This window comes from Pinus tabuliformis, chromosome 1_1 (genome assembly GCF_031772625.1).
Source record: "Pinus tabuliformis cultivar Carrire ecotype Pingquan chromosome 1_1, CPIR1, whole genome shotgun sequence".
Taxonomy (NCBI): Eukaryota; Viridiplantae; Streptophyta; class Pinopsida; order Pinales; family Pinaceae; genus Pinus; species Pinus tabuliformis.
Genome location: NC_142297.1, coordinates 410574914 through 410583610, shown reverse-complemented (window position 1 = coordinate 410583610; position 8697 = coordinate 410574914).

The following is an 8697-nucleotide window of genomic DNA, read 5'->3' as shown; positions in this document are numbered from 1 at the left end:
GAGGAATGGTTCCTAGGATAACCCTTTGAAATTATAGGTGCAAATGATATATGGTAAAGCTTGTGATTTACTTGATGAAAGTTGTCATAGTATTATACTAGGTTATATAAAACCATCGTCCAGTAGTGCCTTTATAAAGGGAGAACTTAGCTACTTGAGTTACCTTCCCTCGCCTTTCTTTTTTGAATCCCCTAATTTTCCTTTTTCCTTACTTTAATTGGCTTGTTTAACAAGATTTTTCTATTATCATGGAAAGACAATATAATCCCCCTTAATGATGGGAAGTTTATCGCTTCATCAGGGGGAGAATGTCTTTAATAGTTCCTTTTACTTTTATAGGCGTGAAAAATGCATGGAAATCTAGGGATGAGTGGCTATATAAGATGGGTAAGAGCTTAGGATAAATTGGATTCTGGTTTTCTTTGCATCACTTGCATTATTTTTCATTTTAACATTTTGCTTATGCTTTCTTTTTTTATATAATTGCATCAACCTTGGGCATTTCTAGCCCCTTATTCTAATAGGATGAGGTATATAGGGAACCAAAATGAGTGTTTGAAAACAATTGGTTAAAATATGGTAGAAAGAATAAAGAAAATATGACAAGTGTTAAGTAAGAATAACATGGAATGTTACCACAATCAAAACCTCATATTTGTGTCCATCCTAGAAATTGAAAGAAATACACTAAGGAAGGTCATAATGGATTAGGAGAAAATTATGACCACCAAGGTGAAATGAGGAAAAATGTATACAACCTAAGCATAATCTTCTATAATCCAATTTCAACCCATGATCCATATTAAAATGCCAATAATATAAATGAAAGCACTTGCATGCAAAAATGGATAATGTATCTCATAATAAATGACCCAACCTTAATTAGATGAATAGGCTACACATATGAATGCATTGAGTGAAGAATCGGTGAGAGGCATATTAGGCTAGCTATCTATGGATCATGGTAGGGACTACTAATGGGAAATTTGCATCATAGGATATAATTTTTTGTTGGTGTTACCCATGCATATGGACGCGTAACAAGCCCAAATTAGTAATTATTGGATGTGAAAGTCATTACATATAGTCGTAGTTCCTTCTCTGCACTTGACATAGTGGTGAGTAAGAAAGATGGCTCATGGTAGTTGTGTATGAATTATAGAGAGTTAAATAATATCATTGTGAAAGACAAATTTCTTGTTCCTATAAGAATTAGACAATGCATGGACTCAATGGGGTTGCCTACTTCTAAAAACTTTATCCAGTGTACGTTTCAGGTGACCTCCTCTGTCTGTGCTGAGAATATGGTGCTCCCACATTCTCTCTCACATCCTCCAACAATCTGTCACTTCTCTTGTGCGCTTTTGTCCATCTCTAGAAGACTCTGCTTGAGTGGCTGTCTCCACTCCTGGAACCTCTGCATGCGGCTGTTGCGCATCAGTCTGAGGCTCCTCCTCCTTAGGAACCAACAATTCCTCCACAACCTGTAGTTGGAGCTCCCTCTCAAGGGAAACTCGCATGGCCTTCTGCTCATCAAACTTGAGATCTCTGCGAACCACTATCCTCTAACTAGTAGGCAAGTACACCCGATAGTTGTGAGGTGTATCAGTGTACCCCACAAATATCCCCAACTCTATTGTCGGCTGAAGCTTCTTCCATGCATCCTTTGTCACATGGCAATACGCTGATGAGCCAAAGATCCTGAAGTGACCCACATCTGGTCTCTTACCGGAGAAATCTTCCTCTGGTGTCTTCATCCCAAGCATGTGATGCGGGCTTCTATTCTACAAATAGACTGTTGTGTTGCATGCCTCAACCCACAAGTGAAGTGGTACGGCTTGGTCATGCAGTGTTGCTTGTGTTACCCCTACAATAGTTTTGTTCTTCATCTCGGCCACCCCATTCTGTTGTGGGTTATGAGGTGTCGTCAACTCTCGTTTAATTCCTTCCGCTGCACAGAACTCCTTAAAATCTTGAGAGACATATTCTCCACCATTGTCACTTCTCAAGACCTTGATCTTCTTCCCTAACTCTTTCTCGACCAAAGCTTTGAACTCACAAAACTTTGTGAAGGTTTGGTCCTTCAATCCAACATTTATGAGAATAGTCATCAATGAAAATCACATAATACCTTTGCTTCATTGTGGGTGTCGTCAAGATTGGTCCACACAAATCAGTATGAACTCGCTCTAATATAGCCTCTGCTTGACTGTCTCGATCATGAAAGGAAGACTTGGTGTACTTTCCCAATGTACAATCTTTGCATGTGTCAACTTGCTCAAGTTTACCTTTGGGAAGTCCTATAGATATATGTTGCATTATCTTCAAAGCCCCATGATGCAAATGGCCCAACCGCCTATGCCACAACTCGCCAATGTCTTGGCTTTGCACCAATTCTTCTTTCGTATTCAATGCTGCACAATCATCTACCTCTAGTTTATAGAGATTCTTCACCCGAATCCCTATCCTCTTGGTCTGACCCGTGGCTATGTGTCTTAGGAACACCTTTCCTTTACTGAAGACAACATCGTATCCTTTTTCCTCCAACATCGCGACCGATACCAAGTTCTTCTTTAGTCCAAGCACATACATCACATCTGTCAAGGTGAGAGGAGCTCCATGCTCCCTCTGAAAAGCAACCATGCCCACTCCTGAAACACTATACCTTTCGTCGTCACCCATCTCTATGCGCATCTTGAGGTCTTTCTCCTCCAAGGCACTGAATAAATTTTTATCATCGGTCATGTAGAATGATGCTCCACTATTAAGATACTAGACACAACCCATCATCGATGACACCATGCATGCGATAAGGGTAAAATCCATTTCGAACTAAGAGGCTAATGCCTCACCTTCCGATCCTTCCGAGGATCCCTTCTTGGACTTCTTCGATGGGAAATTAGTCGCATAATGTCCCATTTTGTGACAATTAAAGCATCTTACTTTAGACATGTCACCCTTCTTCCCTCCATGAGAATAATTCGATTTGAAATGGGAAGCCTTCCCCTTCCTTTTCCATGCCTTACTTGCTAAGGCCAGATTTTTTTCATCATCATTCTTAGATGAAGAACCATCTCGTGTGCTCCTCCTGATCTCCTCCTACATAAGATCCGACCACAGTCGTTCCTAATCCGGCAGTTTCTCCCTTCCATTCACAAAGTCCTGGTAGCTATTCCAACTCTTTGGAAGGCCAAGGAGAGCGAGGCTCACCATATCATCATCAGCAGTAGTTATTCCCACACTGCCAATCTCATCTCTGCAAGTGGTGAGCTTGTTCATATATGTGGAAATAGTATTGCCCTTCTCCATCTTGATACTTTGAAGCTTATCCTTGAGTGCCAATTTCCTCTGGTCGCTATTGTTCTGGTATAGGTCCTTCAATGTCTTCCACATTGAAAATGGAGTATCCTTCCCATTGAAACTTGAGACAATATTGACTCGAACTCCCTCAAGGATGATCTGTCTCGCCTTCGCCACACACTTCTTCCACTCAGCCAACTCTTGTGCATTAGTTGAAGTTGGCTTTGGGATTTCTTGATCAATGAATTCTTTCAAGCCATTGTCTTCTAATATAGCCTCTATTCTATCTTTCCATGCTATGTAATTCGAGCTACCTTCCAAGGCATACTCGAGTCTCAAGCCATAGAACGCCATTGGCCAACCTTGAAGTATTATATGAATTCGATTTGCACCTGCAACCCCGAACTTCAAACTTCGAATTCTCTTCTCAGTATATTGTTCACAACTCCGATACCATGTAGAAAAGTTGTGATAGGTTAACCCGATAATGCAATATAAATCAAAGCATAATACTATAACCTACTTCTATTATCAATTTGCGGAAGCTTAAATATCAAGTTGAATAATATAACCAGAAGAAGAAGAATCAATGGCACAATACATGAAAATACTTTGGGGAAAGCCTCAGCTAAAAACCCCATACTATTGTATTATCATACATGGTGGAAATACATAGGAATTATACAAAGCTTTAGCTCTCACAGCTAGCAAGCTCTCAGTACAATCCTCACACATGCTCACAGGCAATCTTGGCTTCTCTCCAACATTCCTCTCTGCCTTCCAAGCTCTTATTTCCTTGCGTTGTTCCTTCTGGATGATTAGCCTATTACCAAGTGCAAAACCAAGCCTTCAAAATTGTGCAATCCTCAAGGATGAATCCTTGACTGATAGTACATTGTCCTTGAACATTAATCTCAATTGGGTCTTTCTCAAAATAGACATGCATGAGTTCCTGATGAGGGAATCTTCAGTTAACTGGAGTAGCACTAGTTGAGTGCATTAATGCATCAATTGATTGTTAACTCACTATTAGTTCCTCAAACAGTTTGGAACTAATTTAACTGGACTTAACTCAATTAACTGAGTTAACTAATTACAACTCAAATATAACTCAATCTTATCTCCTTAATTTAAGGGATAACTCTTGCATGACTTCAGAAAGACTTCTAACTTGAATTTATCTAGCTAATTAATTTAAAATAAATTAATTAATTATTTCCAAGTAGTGGTTAAGACTAAAGTCTATTTTAATTCACGATTTAATTCAAGGACAAATTAAATTGGAATATTCTAGTTTCCATATTTCAACACTGTGTATATGCTATATTTTCCCTCTTGCTGATATGGATTGAAAATGTGAGGAATGAGTGGCAAGTTAATGTCTTCACACAACAATTAAAACATTAGTTTGATGTTGGTTCCAACCTTTTATATAATTACGTTTTGAAATTATACATTTTGGCTATAAAAATGTTTCCTTTTCTACCTATATTTTAGTTTCAAGAAATAAATTTTATCCAATTTTCATGCCAAACCTACGGTGGGTGATTTTGAATTTGAAAACATGTTATATAGTCGAATGCTTTTTTTGGAATGGTATTAAGGGTAATTTTTGTCAACTTGTATATGAGTGTGGGACTTTTCATTGTAATAAGGGGGGAATTTTCAAATATTTGGGTCCTTTGTAGTTCCCACCCATCCCAAATTAGCATGGGGAGGAAACTTTGATTGATTACACTATTAGACATCCAAAATTAGAAGGAAGATATGTTATATTTGTTGTTATTTATTGAGTTAACAAACATTCTCATTTCTTGGTGGTTCGATCCATTACCAAAGATAGCCACATTGTAGATGTTTTTGTTAGGGATGTTCACAAAATTCATGGTCTCCGCAAGGTGATTGATTATATTTTATCAAGATCCAAAATTTTCTATTGACATTTAGAAATACTTAACTAAGTTTCAAGTCACCAAACTAGCCATCTTGTCATCCTAAAGTATATGGAAAAATTAAGGTTGTTAACAAGTGCCTTGAAGCCTAGTCCATTGCTTTGATGTTAATAAGCAATCCTAATGGGTCAAATGGCTACCCTTCACAAAGTAGTGTTCTAACACTTCTTGATATATAACCACCAATATTATCCATTTTGAAACACTTTATGGATATCCTCTACCAAGCCATGACACTTAGAACCCTTTCACCTCTACATTCAAGAAATGACAAATCATAAGCAAAAAGTTTAAGATACTTTACAACTCCTACATTGCAATCTTAGGGAGATAGTATATGCCTTGAGTTATTCTCATCTTCATGCAATCATAATGTTTTCCATTTGTCTTGTCTAAAATATTAGATTGTGCATCATATTACAATGCAAACATCATTCACTTAGATGGATATTGAAAAACTCATATTTCGTCTTAAATTAGTGATAGACCCTTAAAGTTGATATCTACATCATAAGAGAAAAACTAAGTATCTTATCAAATGAAAAAAAAAAACTTATTTTAGATAATGGTACATTAGAAGCATATGATTTAATTTAGAAATATTGAATATTACTAAAGCTTCTAGGGAAAATTGTTTTCTGAGAGGGGGAATGCTTTATACTTACCCACACTATTATTATCTTATTCTCCTTATTTATCTTAATCCTTGTCTTCTTCTCTTGCTACCATGATATGAGTCTCCATGAGAGGTAGCACCAAGTTGGAGTATGGTGTTCCTTCAAGTCTGAAGCCCTGTGATACTAAGCTCAAGCTAGCTAGGCTCTCCATGCAATTCCACTAATTTGATTACACTAAGCTTCTTCACATTTTCGATGTTGTAGGATTTGATGCAATGCAATGAGTTACCTAAAAGATGTCTCCCAATGATATGAGTAAACCTTACTGCTCTCACAAATATTCCAAGTACAACACAATGCATTGAGGCAAAAAAAATAGGCATAATTCAAACAAATCTATCAAAGAGGTTTATGTGTTGCTTCTTTCCTCACATTACCAATATTTTGTATAAATAAGTCCAAAAACATGACCATGATGCTTTGTGCTCTAACATGGCTAAAATGAGTCTTATGACATTGAGAGGCACTCTATAGTGCAATATGAGGGAAGTTGTTGAGTCAAGCATTAGATGATATGTTCTACTGAAGCGTTAAATAAAATAATAAAATTAATATTAATAATAAAGTATAATGTTAGCTCAGTTAAAAAAGTAGTAGAAAAGTAAAAAGTAATAATAAAAAGAATAAGTCTATTCAATTTTTTGTCGTATTGTATTTTTGTTTCTAAATAAAATTAGAAACAATTTGTTTTGGGAAAAAAAATCATAATATGCATAACACATTAAAAGAAATTTATATAATGATATTCTTAACCCATGATATTCCAAAACTTTATGTTTAAAATTAGTCAATAACCATATAAAGACATAATATTTACAATAAGATGTTTTCCTTAACTTCATATATAATATATGCTATGCCTATCACATTAAAAGAATTAAAAATAAAAATTGTGTGTGTGAGAGAGAGAGAGAAAAATGCCATAGGAATATGTATGATGCTATATGTATTATGAGTGCTTTAGTAAAATAGAAGTAAGAATGCCTATATAAAAATGTGAAATATATATAAAATATAAATAATAACTATAAATTATAGATTATATAAAGAAGCATTGGAAAGTTAAAAAATAAAAAAGTTTTTTTGAAAATCTAAAATAGTATGTTAACTTAAAAATATATCATTAACTCAATAAGTTGTATACAATTAATTTAATAGGCTAGTTCTAGTGGTTGAGTGTTTTGAGCTTCATGTCGAGGTCAATTCCCTAAGATTATTAGGTCTATTGCATGCCTCATTAATGTCTTTTTTAGATTAGGTATTGTAATTAATATTGATGGATTTTCACTAGGCACCATCTATGAATGCAAGGAAATACTTGAGTTTCCTTGCAATAATTTTCTTGGAACAAAAAATAGTGCACAAGAACAAAGTTATAGATCTCTTCTATATTTTGTGAAAGCAAATTGGGGGAGGTCGATGCATAGGCAAACCTAGCGGCTAGATTGGATGAAGGTTTTTATAAGGCAAATGGAATGCTATGTATTTATTTAGCCTCCCATGAATTTGCAATGTATAATGATAGTTATAACACATTACAACATTTGTCACATCATGTAATTAAGAATGGACAGAGAGTTAAGCCTCCTCCACTTACCCTAACTCACTCCTATCTCTCTAATATGTGATTTTAAGTTCAATTCTATGGGGAAATTTTGTATGCATGTGGTTTTCTTGTGAATGTCTCTGGTTTAGTTAAATTCCATTCTTGGTACCTCTATTGTCGATGCTATCAACAAACAAGCATTGAAAGTGCACTAGGTTACTCTTGTTAGGGAAGGTTTTTCCTAGACTCTCTATAAATCTAAGGCAACAATGACAAATTATCATTATAGAAGTAGATGTGTTCCATGAAATATAATGGAGGTTCAAAGAGGTTAAATGTTGGAGTGTAAATCCATTGAAGTTGTAATCATTGGTAGTGAGAATTGTAAAGGGAGTTTTAAGGCGAAAAATTGAGTTAAGGATCAATCTATAGTGAAGATCACAACACATACTCTAGGACTTAGGGAAATGGAGGTTAATATATTCACGCAAATTCTTTGTCAAAAATATTTGGAGTTAGTGGCCTAAATAGGTTCTTTGTAGTCCTTGGTTGGAAGGACTTTGGCCCATCTTAACCTCCTTGGGGAGGTTGTCTCATCTCCTCCAAACTGTGTCCTTTGGGACTCCTCTCTTACTAGTTTTTCTTTGGCCAACAAGGAAGATATGGACATCTCTGCTCCCCAAACAAAATTTGTGGACACCACAAGTGAACTCAACTTGTAGCTCATTCTAAAGTAAAGATGCACTTTAATGATATTGCAACATATACTCAAATGCACCTAACTAGTAAAGCCATTTAAGGACATAATTTCTATTTTTACTACAAATGGTAATTTATGACACAGTTTTTACCATTCCAACATATAATGCTATATCCCTATAAAGGTTATAAAACTTAGAATTATAAAATCAAAGTGGAGAAATTTGGCTATTAAATTATATATTTTAAAAAGCAATTAAAGTCAGATTCTAAATTTTGAATTAAATATTATCTAATTTTGGTAATATCATTGTCAAATATAAATTTTAAGAAAAAATAAATAATATAATATAAAAATAAATAAAATTAGAATGTGCAAAAATATAAAAATAAAATAAATGTTTTAAAACAAATAAAATCTTGAAAGAAAAAAAATTGATCCTAAACCCCAAGTAAATCTTAAAAATTACTTTTTAAAATAAAATCGATCCAATATAAATCTTAAGAATTACTTTTTAAAATA